The 11,647-nt window shown below is 43.2% G+C and overlaps 1 non-coding gene and 1 pseudogene across 1 annotated transcript in view; both read left to right on the top strand.

Annotated features, from left to right (window-relative positions):
* Positions 1–8,635: 8,635 nt before the first annotated feature.
* On the top strand, positions 8,636–8,787 carry LOC142357434 (5.8S ribosomal RNA; annotated as a pseudogene).
* Positions 8,788–10,470: 1,683 nt separating this feature from the next.
* The window catches only part of LOC142357432 (large subunit ribosomal RNA), a 3,522-nt gene continuing 2,345 nt past the window's right edge, over positions 10,471–11,647 (top strand). Inside the window, exon 1 of the ribosomal RNA XR_012761603.1 lies at positions 10,471–11,647. This exon is cut by the window's right edge and continues 2,345 nt beyond it. This is a non-coding gene — a ribosomal RNA (large subunit ribosomal RNA).

Here is an 11,647-nt window from a genome sequence, read left to right as displayed (position 1 = left end):
GTTAACACTAAGACCGAGGGGTCTTAGAGAGCCCTCTAGCGGGGCGAATAGAGCTAGATCGAGCCTTGGGAAAGCTAGATCGAGCAGGACTGAAGCTAAGCAAGAGACCGAAAGGTCTGTCTGGTCCTCCTAGAGAGGCCAAGAGAAAGTACGAGAAGCTAACTAAAGCTTGATCAGGCCTTCAGCAAGCACGACCGAGCTGTACCGGAGCTAACACTAAGACCGAGGGGTCTTAGAGAGCCCTCTAGCAGGGCGAATAGATCTAGATCGAGCCTTGGGAAAGCTAGATCGAGCAGGACTGAAGCTAAACGATAGACCGAGAGGTCTGTCTGGTCCTCCTAGAGAGGCCAAGAGAAAGTACGAGAAGCTAACTAAAGCTTGATCGGGCCTTCAGCAAGCACGACCGAGCTGTACCGGAGCTAACACTAAGACCGAGGGGTCTTAGAGAGCCCTCTAGCAGGGCGAATAGAGCTAGATCGAGCCTTGGGAAAGCTAGATCAAGCAGGACTGAAGCTAAACGATAGACCGAGAGGTCTGTCTGGTCCTCCTAGAGAGGCCAAGAGAAAGTACGAGAATCTAACTAAAGCTTGATCGGGCCTTCAGCAAGCACGACCGAGCTGTACCGGAGCTAACACTAAGACCGAGGGGTCTTAGAGAGCCCTCTAGCAGGGCGAATAGAGCTAGATCGAGCCTTGGGAAAGCTAGATCGAGCAGGACTGAAGCTAAACGATAGACCGAGAGGTCTGTCTGGTCCTCCTAGAGAGGCCAAGAGGAAGTACGAGAAGCTAACTAAAGCTTGATCGCGCCTTCAGCAAGCACGATTGAGCAAGACCGGAGCTAACACTAAGACCGAAGTGTCTTAGAGAGCCCTCTAGTGGGGCGAATAGAGCTAGATCGAGCTTTGGGAAAGCTAGATCGAGTAAGATTGAAGCTGAAAGAGTGTCAGAGGAGCAAATGAACCTCCAAAAAGTGAAAATCAAATTTTAGAAAAAAAACACAAGTTAAATACTGCATGGACAGTAATTCTATGTGTGGGGCATTATTAGGGAGAGGTGTCTTGTCAAAATATGGCTGGACTAAAGACCTCAACCCGGATAGGGTGGAAGGCCCTATGATTGGTCTGTTACTAATCGGTGACCGATAAAGACCTGACCAAGGCCTGTAGTAAGCTTGGTTAGGCATTACAGAAGATAACACTAAGACCGAGGGGTCTTAGAGAGCCCTCTAGCGGGGCGAATAGAGCTTGATCAAGCCTTGGGCAAGCTAGATCGAGCAGGACTGAAGCTAAACGATAGACCGAGAGGTCTGTCTGGTCCTCCTAGAGAGGCCAAGAGAAAGTACGAGAATCTAACTAAAGCTGGGTCGGGCCTTCAGCAAGCACGACCGAGCAGTACCGGAGCTAACACTAAGACCGAGGGGTCTTAGAGAGCCCTCTAGTGGGGCGAATAGAGCTAGATCGAGCCTTGGGAAAGCTAGATCGAGCAGGACTGAAGCTAAACGATAAACCGAAAGGTCTGACGGGTCCTCATAAGAGGCATGGAGAAAGATCTGATACTAAAGTACCTCTCGGAAGTAATAAAATATGCCTGATGAAGCCGGGTATGATGTTTGTTGTTTGATGGCATTCATCGATTAGGTCTGGTGGATTCCCCATTACTCCGAGTGGTACTAGTAGAGGCTCCTACAGGGGTGAGCAAAGCGAGATCAAGCCTTAGGCAAGCTAGATCGAGCAGAACTGAAGCTGAAAAGCAAAATAAATGACAGGTCTGTCCAAATCAATAAACTTGAAATCCAGTGTGGTCACCACGGGTCACGAGGTGAATTCCTAGCGATTGTCTGCTGAACGTATAGGAAGGCCCGAAACGAACGATAATTTCATTGCACAGTGGAGATACTATACGTTCAGGAGTAGCATACATCGGGTTTGATCTATGATCATGTCTGGTCTCCGAGGATCCACCGGGTTACCAACTGGCACCGCTGTACTGGGTGTAAAACTGGGCCACCTGAAGTCCCGGGTGTAAAACTAGGTGCCTCTGTGCCAAAGTAGCGGCTTGCGTAGTGCATTATGCCTCCGGCTTGCGAAATGGTTATAAGCAATAACAACAGGACGCCGCGGGGTGTTCACTTAAAGGAGTAACGTTCTCTCAAGGGAGGGGATCTAAAAATCTTGATAAAACATTTATTCTATGCAAAATTTGTGCGCAAATTTTGCAAAGTAAAAAGCTGCACTGTAGCAAATTCTATGTGTGTAGCATTATTAGGGAAGTGTTGTTTGATGGCACCTCTCTACTTGATGCACCAAAGAACTACCTTGATGGCTCATGACCGCTGGTAATCTGTCGTCGCTAGTAGTTCGGAACTGAGAACAAATATGTTCGCAAATTACAACAATTATACAGCATATTGCTGAATAAAGCAGAACCGAATAATACTCAGTGACTTTACACCAAGACTGACTAATGTCTGGATTGTATCGTCCTACTCGAGTAAGGCGAAGAAAAGCTAGAAAGATACGCTTTTCACAAAGCAGGCTTAATGCATGCAAACCAAGGAGGAAGGAGTGATGCCCCTCCTTATAATAAGCAGAACCAAATAAAGAACAGACAGCATCATCTGTACAGTGACCAAGAAGAGGTGAAACTTCTGTATGTGAAAAGGCAATTTGAGCGAGATTTATTAGCAGACTAGTATTATGTTGTTTCTAGTAGGCGAAAGCCGAAACATCAACATGTGAAAATCTGATATTAAATCCTCAATCATTTTCCCTAGTATTATACAGCTATGAGTAACCTTAATTGGACACGGCAATTATTGCTGACCGGTGAAACTTTCGCATGGGAAAGACACACACACTTCTTGACAAAGCAATAAGTATTATGCTGTTTCTAGTACGCGAAAGCAGAAACATCAGCATGTGAAAGTTGTGAAGTTGAAGAATTTTTGTGTTGAGTACGATGTTGTTACTAGTAACCATGTCGACAGCTGAGAACTGTTCTCTAACCAATAGAAGGTGAAACTTCTGTATGTGAAAAGGCAATTTGAGCGAGATTTCTTAGCAGACTAGTATTATGTTGTTTCTAGTAGGCGAAAGCCGAAACATCAACATGTGAAAATCTGATATTAAATCCTCAATCATTTTCCCTAGTATTATACAGCTACTAGTAGCCGTAATTGGTCAGGGAAACATTGTTGACCGGTGAAACTTCACATGGGAAAGACACACAAATTACTTGACAAAACAATAAGTATTATGCTGTTTCTAGTATGCGAAAGCAGAAACATCAGCATGTGAAAGTTGTGAAGTTGAAAAGTTTTTGTGTTGAGTACGGTGTTGTTACTAGTAACCATGTCGACAGCTGGAAAGCTGTTCTCTAACCAATAAAAGGTAAAACTTCTGTATCTGAAGAGGCGGCGTGATTGAGATTTTTAACAGACTAGTATTATGTTGTTTCTAGTAGGCGAGAGCCGAAACATCGACATGTGAACATCTGGTTTTTAAATCATGAGTCAATTCTCCCTAGTATGATACAGTTGTTAGCCGGTATTGGTAACAGTAGAACAGAGATTTGGAGGGCAAAACCTGCTCATGGGAAATGCTCACAGAGCGCTATCTACCAGTACACATAGTATTATGCTGTTTCTAGTACGCGCGAGCCGAAACATCAGCATGTGAAATGTGTAATCGTGGGTAACTCTAAGTGTGTAGAGTACTGTGTAGTAACTAGTAGCCATGCCAAAGCATGCATTGAAACTCTTCGTGATTTAAAAAGCTCAAAGCAAGATTGACGAGGCCGCAAGGCTATGTCTTTCTAAATTCGAACAAATCGAAAGATTGTTCAAAGTACAATTAAACTGATTGATCCTGTCAGTTGCCATATGCTTGTCTGAAAGACTAAGCCATGCATGTGCAAGCGAAGCTTGAAAAAGTGGAACCGCGAATGGCTCATTAAATCAGTTACTATCTATTAGTTGATTTGCAAGCTAAATGAATAACTGCGGTAACCCTGCAGCTAATGCATGCTGATTGTCCGACACTGTCGGAGACTTTTACAAGACTACACCGGGTGATTTGCTAAGTACAGACACATCCCGTGATGAGTCCTAGTAACTGAAAGATCCCAGATAGCTTCGGCTTGGGGACGGAACTTCCGAATTTCTGACCTATCAACCTATGATGGTAGTGTAACGGACTACCATGGTTGTGACGGGTAACGGGGAATCAGGGTTCGATTCCGGAGAGGGAGCCTTAGAAACGGCTACCACATCCAAGGAAGGCAGCAGGCACGCAAATTACCCACTCTCCGCACGAGGAGGTAGTGACTAGAAATAATGATATGAACCTTTATGGTTTGTAATCAGAATGGAATGGACTTAAAAGCTCCATTGATGAACGAGTAGAGGGCAAGTCTGGTGCCAGCAGCCGCGGTAATACCAGCCTCTACAAGCGTATGCAATAGTTGCTGCGTTTAAAAAGCTCATAGTTGGATCTGTTTGAGTAGAACGGCAACATGGTCTTCAGTTAAATCTGTTGACTCGTTCCGCTCATCCTTCGCATCGAAGAAATAGTTTGCACTTAAATGTGACGAACTGTGGAAACGGTGTTTTCACCCTGAGAAAATTAGAGTGTTCAAAGCATCCTTTGGGATCGAATAATAAAGCATGGAATAATGGAGAATGACCCGCTACTCGATTGATGCCGGTTGGCTGAGTGCGGTAATGATTGAAAGGAACAGACGGGGGCATTTGTATTGCTACGTTAGAGGTGAAATTCTTGGATCGTGGCAAGACAAACTACTGCGAAAGCATTTGCCAAGAATGTTTTCATTAATCAAGAACGAAAGTCAGAGTATTGAAGAGGATTAGATACCCTCGTAATTCTGACCATAAACTATACCAACCTACAATTTGTCAAAGTCGATCTTGACTTGGCAAGAGATTAACCGGGAAACCAAAGTTTATTGGTTCCGGGGGAAGTATGGTTGCAAAATCGAAACTTAAAGGAATTGACGGAAGGGCACCACCAGGAGTGGAGCCTGCGGCTTAATTTGACTCAACACGGGAAAACTCACCCGGTCCAGACATCTTAAGGATTGACAGATTGAATATCTTTCATGATTATATGGGCGGTGGTGCATGGCCGTTCTTAGTTAGTGGAGTGATCTGTCTGGTTAATTCCGATAACGAACGAGATCTTCTCCATCTAAATAATGAAATTCACTATATGTGAATTCAAACACTTCTTAGAGGAACTATGCGGAATTAAATACCGCAGATGAAGTGAGGCTATAACAGGTCTGTGATGCCCTTAGATGTTCTGGACTGCACGCGCGCTACACTGTGTACTTTTAGATTGAGTACTCAGCCCTTGGTCCGAAATGGACTGGGCAATCAGAGAAAAGTACAGCGCTTCAAGGGGATCGTCTGTTGTAACTTGCAGACGTGAACCAGGAATTCCTGGTACTTATGAGTCAACAACTCATAGGGATTACGTCCCTGCCCTTTGTACACACCGCCCGTCGCTACTACTGATTGGATAGTTAAGCAAGAATTGCAAATTCCTACTGTTGGGACTTCGGTCTCCGGCAACGGGATGAAGCGGATCGAGCTTAATTGTCTAGAGGAAGTAAAAGTCGTAACAAGGTTTCCGTAGGGGAACCTGCGGAAGGATCAGTGATTGATTCCTTCGGGCATGGCTGCTGGTAGAGGCCATGTCTGTAGTGCGCATGACGCTCTGTCGCTAGAGATTGCTTGGCAACCAATCTCGAATTATGTATCGAGCTCAAAAACTACTTGTGTGGATACATAGTTCAGCAGTCATGGCAAGGGACTGCTTAAAGGGAGACTAGTTAGCAAAAGCAGCCTAGCAGAACTGCAGCTATCTAGATCTCAGAAGCTGGGTTATAGAAGCCCAGCTATAGACTTGTGAATGAGAAAGGCCTAAAAAGGTCCACAAGTCGCGTGGTTAGAACCGACACGCAAAAATCCCAGCGAGTGACAGAGCGTTGCGCTGTTCAGTGGGAAAGAGTTGAGCTACTCGGGGCGCCCACTGAACTTGCTCCGAGCCAAAGGCTCGAAAAAACACAGCTTAGCCTCAGATCCTTTACATAGAAGGCTAGCTAAAATAAACTTACCTTGGACGAGGGTAAAGTTTAGTCAGTTCTTAGGGGAGAGTAATCCACAGCTTCTCGCCCTCTGAACATTCTCCCAGATATGTAGGTCTGGGAGAGTCTCCTCCTGTTCTTCGGAATCTGGAGGTAGACAAAGACAGTACGATACGATCTTGCATCGGGATGACTAACCGATAATGATCATAATCTGACAATTTTTCCGGCTTGAGGCACCGGAGTCAGATTAAAGACACATACTGAACTAAAGGCGTATGTGCAAAGCTTGTCGGAGTGTAGAGAGTCAAGCTGAGTTGACTCGTCACGTGGTGATGACAACAGCCATGTGCAAAACACTCACAACTTTATCGTCTATGTGGAAAAGGTTGCTAACAGCGCTCTCTATGAGAGGCCCTCGCATATAACTATACGAGGAAAAGGCGATAGAGTTGTTTGAATGTGGGGCAGGTTCATCGACAAGCTAAGTTGATCACATTCTTGTTGTGGCATCCTACTAGAATTGGTCACGGTCTGCACCAACTCTCCCCAAGTTGGCCAGACTTAAAACTAGAAATAAGGTTTGCAGCTATGTGAACCTAGAAACTGTAAAGGAGTTGAAAGAACTTAAAGGAATTGAAAGAGGCCTTGAGGTATATCCTCTTGGTAAAGACCCACAAAAGCTCACAAAAGTGGCTTCGAAGGGCAAAACTGGTTCATCCAAAACAATTGGAGAGCTTAAAGCAGAACCAATTCGAATGAAACACTATTGGTGAAACTTCATCATGAGAACGTCACAAGCTGATCACGCTCTATGATATGACTAGTATTATGTTGCTTCTAGTAGGCTAAGCGCAAGCCGAAACATCAACATGTGAAAGTCGTAGAATTTTGCAATCAAACTGTGGCTAGTACTGTGATGTTACTAGTAACCTGGTGTTCCGTCATATGGCCAAGAGAGCATTTGAAGGCGAAACTTCTGCATGGGAAAGCTGCATCATGATCAAAATTTTATATCGAGTATTATGTTGACGTTAGTAGGCCTTGGCCGAAAACGCAGCATGTGAAAGGTATAGATAAAAGTTATTGTTGCAGTCAGTACTGTGTAGTTACTAGTAGCTGGATTTAAGCTCAAAATGAGACACTGTTGGTGAAACTTCATCATGAGAATGTCACAAGCTGATCAAGCTCTATGATATGACTAGTATTATGTTGCTTCTAGTAGGCTAAGCGCAAGCCGAAACATCAACATGTGAAAGTCGTAGAATTTTGCGATCAAATTGTGGCTAGTACTGTGATGTTACTAGTAACCTTGTGTTACGTCATATGGCCAAGAGAGCATTTGAAGGCGAAACTTCTGCATGGGGAAGCTGCATCATGAACAAAAGTTTATATCGAGTATTATGTTGACATTAGTAGGCCCTGGCCGAAAGCGCAGCATGTGAAAGGTATAGATAAAAGTTATCGTTGCAGTCAGTACTGTGTAGTTACTAGTAGCTGGATTTAAGCTCGAAATGAGACACTGTTGGTGAAACTTCATCATGAGAACGTCACAAGCTGATCACGCTCCATGATATGACTAGTATTATGTTGCTTCTAGTAGGCTAAGCGCAAGCCGAAACATCAACATGTGAAAGTCGTAGAATTTTGCGATCAAATTGTGGCTAGTACTGTGATGTTACTAGTAACCTTGTGTTACGTCATATGGCCAAGAGAGCATTTGAAGGCGAAACTTCTGCATGGGGAAGCTGCATCATGAACAAAAGTTTATATCGAGTATTATGTTGACGTTAGTAGGCCCTGGCCGAAAGCGCAGCATGTGAAAGGTATAGATAAAAGTTAGCGTTGCAGTCAGTACTGTGTAGTTACTAGTAGCTGGATTTAAGCTCGAAATGAGACACTGTTGGTGAAACTTCATCATGAGAACGTCACAAGCTGATCACGCTCTATGATATGACTAGTATTATGTTGCTTCTAGTAGGCTAAGCGCAAGCCGAAACATCAACATGTGAAAGTCGTAGAATTTTGCAATCAAACTGTGGCTAGTACTGTGATGTTACTAGTAACCTTTTCTTACGTCATATGGCCAAGAGAGCATTTGAAGGCGAAACTTCTGCATGGGGAAGCTGCATCATGAACAAAAGTTTATATCGAGTATTATGTTGACGTTAGTAGGCCCTGGCCGAAAGCGCAGCATGTGAAAGGTATAGATAAAAGTTATCGTTGCAGTCAGTACTGTGTAGTTACTAGTAGCTGGATTTAAGCTCGAAGTGAGACACTGTTGGTGAAACTTCATCATGAGAACGTCACAAGCTGATCACGCTCTATGATATGACTAGTATTATGTTGCTTATAGTAGGCTAAGCGCAAGCCGAAACATCAACATGTGAAAGTCGTAGAATTTTGCGATCAAACTGTGGCTAGTACTTTGATGATGCTTGTAGCCAACCGAATTGGTTGAAAAGCCCAATAAGTAAGCTAACTTGGGAGAGCTTGTTGGAAACCAAATGCTACTAGATTGGTCCAAATACATCCTTCAACAGGGGATCACTTGGCTCGCTTTACGAAGAGGAGCACAGCTATATGTGTTAATTCGGTATGAATCGCAAGATTTGTTTACCGACCTCTCTAACGCAAAAGGCGGTCTCGGCTTCGGCTGTTGACTGCGTCCGATTCAGGGTTATATAACTCTCGATTGAACACATTGATGTTCTATTGTTGGTGCTTCCAATAAAATTGGAACACTTAAAGCAGAACCGATTCAAATAATAGCATTCTGATCAATGATTGCATTCCTTGATCAAGAACTGCTGGAGTCATTGTGATGGCGAATTTTCTTCATAAGAAAATTGCAAAGAGACGGAACTTAATGAGACTAGTATTATGTTGTTTCTAGTAAGCGGAAGCTGAAACAGCAACATGTGAAAATCAAGTTTTGTTCAATGATCTCGAGGCGATAAGTACTATGAAGCAACTAGTAGCCTAAGCATGACTCAGATTTGAGACAGTCAAAAAGACTGGCGAAACTTCTTCACATGAAAGTTACATAGAGAACTACAAATGTATACAGCGAGTATTATGTTGTTTCTAGTAGGCGAAAGCTGAAACATCAACATGTGAAAGTTGTCTGCAAACTGTAGAACGATATGTGATTAGTACTGTGCTGTTACTAGTAGCCAGTCTGACTGTAGAAGCCAAGACAAAGGGAAACTAATGCATCTGAAAAGGACAAGTTATGGAAAGGTATGCACGATAAGTATTATGTTGTTTCTAGTAAGCGGCAGCTGAAACATCAACATGTGAACGTCGTTGTGTACAGTAACCTAGAACTATATAGTCCTTAGTAACGTGCATTTACTAGTACCTGTAATTGGTATTCAGACTCAGGCAGTTTGGAATAGTTTGGCAAAGATGCACCAGAGAAAACTGGGATTTGATACAGAAATTGTTGAATACAAGTATTATGCTGCTTCTAGTAGGTTGAATCCGAAACATCAGCATGTGAAAATTGAAAACATTTCTGGTTCGAATTGTCACAAGTATTTGGTGATCTGAGTAGCCAAACTCACTACAACGCCAATTGAAGGCAAAAATTCTCAACGGGAAAAGCTATTCTCATTGTATGAGCTAACAAGACGAGTATTATGTTGCTTCTAGTAGGCGAAAGCCAAAACATCAACATGTGAAAGTCTTGCTGAACAAATTTAATGTTGTTGAGCTCAGTACCGTGTGAATTAGTAGCCATAATTGGCGAGCGAAAATTGAACTGGCGAAACTTCGTCTTTGGAAAATTGCAGATGCCGAGCACTTATTTTGCAACGAGTATTATGTTGACTGTAGTAAGCGAAAGCCGAAACAGCAACATGTGAAAGCTGTTGAAATTTGTGGTCATTTTGCAATAAGTACAAGGAGTGTAACTAGTAGCCAGGTCAAAATTTGGGATAAGAATGAGCAAAAATTCTGCATGAGAACAGTTGAAATTATGAAACTAAATTACAAAGACTAGTATTATGTTGTTTCGAGTACGCGAAAGCGGAAACATCAACATGTGAACGTTTGTAACGAAGTTTCGTTAATTTTCAGCCTAGTACTGAGCAAGAACGAGTAGCCTCATCTCCAATCCCACGCAAAATGTAGTGAAATATGTGAGTGAACCTTATTCACGGTGAGGGTTTCCCGAGGTCTGTATTGCAGCGAGTATTATGTTGCTTCTAGTAAGCGAAAGCTGAAACAACAACATTTGAAAGTTGGAATTAATGACTGAATGGAAACTTCGACCTGTGTTTGATAGTAGTAGCGAACAAAACTGCTGAATCGGTTTCTGTCTCATATTGGTCAGTGAACCAATTAAGAGACAATCAACTACATAACCTGAATTGGGCGAGAGAACCCCCTTAACTTAAGCATATCAGTAAGGGGAGGAAAAGAAATCAACTGAGAATCCCTTAGTAATGGCGAATGAACAGGGAAAAGCTCATCGGGAAGAGAAATGGCAACATTTCTCGGTGTCCGGTATGGTTTGATGCTAGACTGGTGAATTTGTCCTGATGTCTACTGGAAAGTAGCATCAAAGAAGGTGAAAATCCTGTAAAGGTCATTTTCGATACCAGTCATAATGGCTCATTCCTATGAGTAGAGTTGTTTGAAAGTGCAACTCGAAGCTGGAGATATGTCTCTCCAAAAGCTAATTATAAAGCGAGACCGATAGTAAACAAGTACCGTGAGGGAAAGTTGAAAAGCACTCTGAAGAGAGAGTGAAAAGTACGTGAAACTGTTGAAGGGGAACTGGAGTGAGCGTTACCATACTCAATGCCTTGATATTATATTCTCGGCTACCGAGTAGTGTAGTTGTCGTCTTTTGGCAAATCTTGTTAATGAATCGAGCAGAAGTTTTCCTCGGAATTCTTCTTGTTGATTCTAAACAAAATGAGATAAATTGATCTTGATTGCCTGTCTGACCTCAACTTCCTATTCAATGCTCTCTACAGCCCGTCTTGAAACACGGACCAAGGAGTGTGAGTTGCTTGCAAGTGTTGTCGCTCATTGAAAGCGCACACGCGAAATGAAAGTGAACAGTGTAATTTTTATGAATTGCACTACTTTGTGTGGTGAGGGCGCCGATTCGGTGTCCCGCAACCACGGACGGTTTTGCTCTTATTGCATGACTGATCCAGAGCAAGTAGCACACGACCCGAAAGATGGTGATCTATGCTTGGGCAGGGCGAAGCCACGGGAAACCATGGTGGAAGCCCGAAGCGGTTCTGACGTGCAAATCGATCGTCTGACCTGAGCATAGGGGCGAAAGACTAATCGAACCATCTAGTAGCTGGTTTCCTCCGAAGTTTCCCTCAGGATAGCAAAAGCTTGAGCAAGATTGAAAAATCTTCGCAAAGCAATTTCATCGGTTAAAGCGAATGATTAGAGGAATGGGGGAAAATTTTTCCTTCACCTATTCTCAAACTATAAATCGGTGAGATGTCCTTGTGACTTAATTGCACTTGGACTATGAATGCAAGCTTTTTGTGGGCCGCTTTTGGTAAGCA

Source organism: Convolutriloba macropyga, unplaced genomic scaffold, assembly GCF_964194025.1.
Source record: "Convolutriloba macropyga unplaced genomic scaffold, txConMacr16.3 SCAFFOLD_1417, whole genome shotgun sequence".
NCBI classification, from domain to species: domain Eukaryota; kingdom Metazoa; phylum Xenacoelomorpha; order Acoela; family Convolutidae; genus Convolutriloba; species Convolutriloba macropyga.
This window is presented reverse-complemented; position numbering and strand designations above follow the sequence as displayed.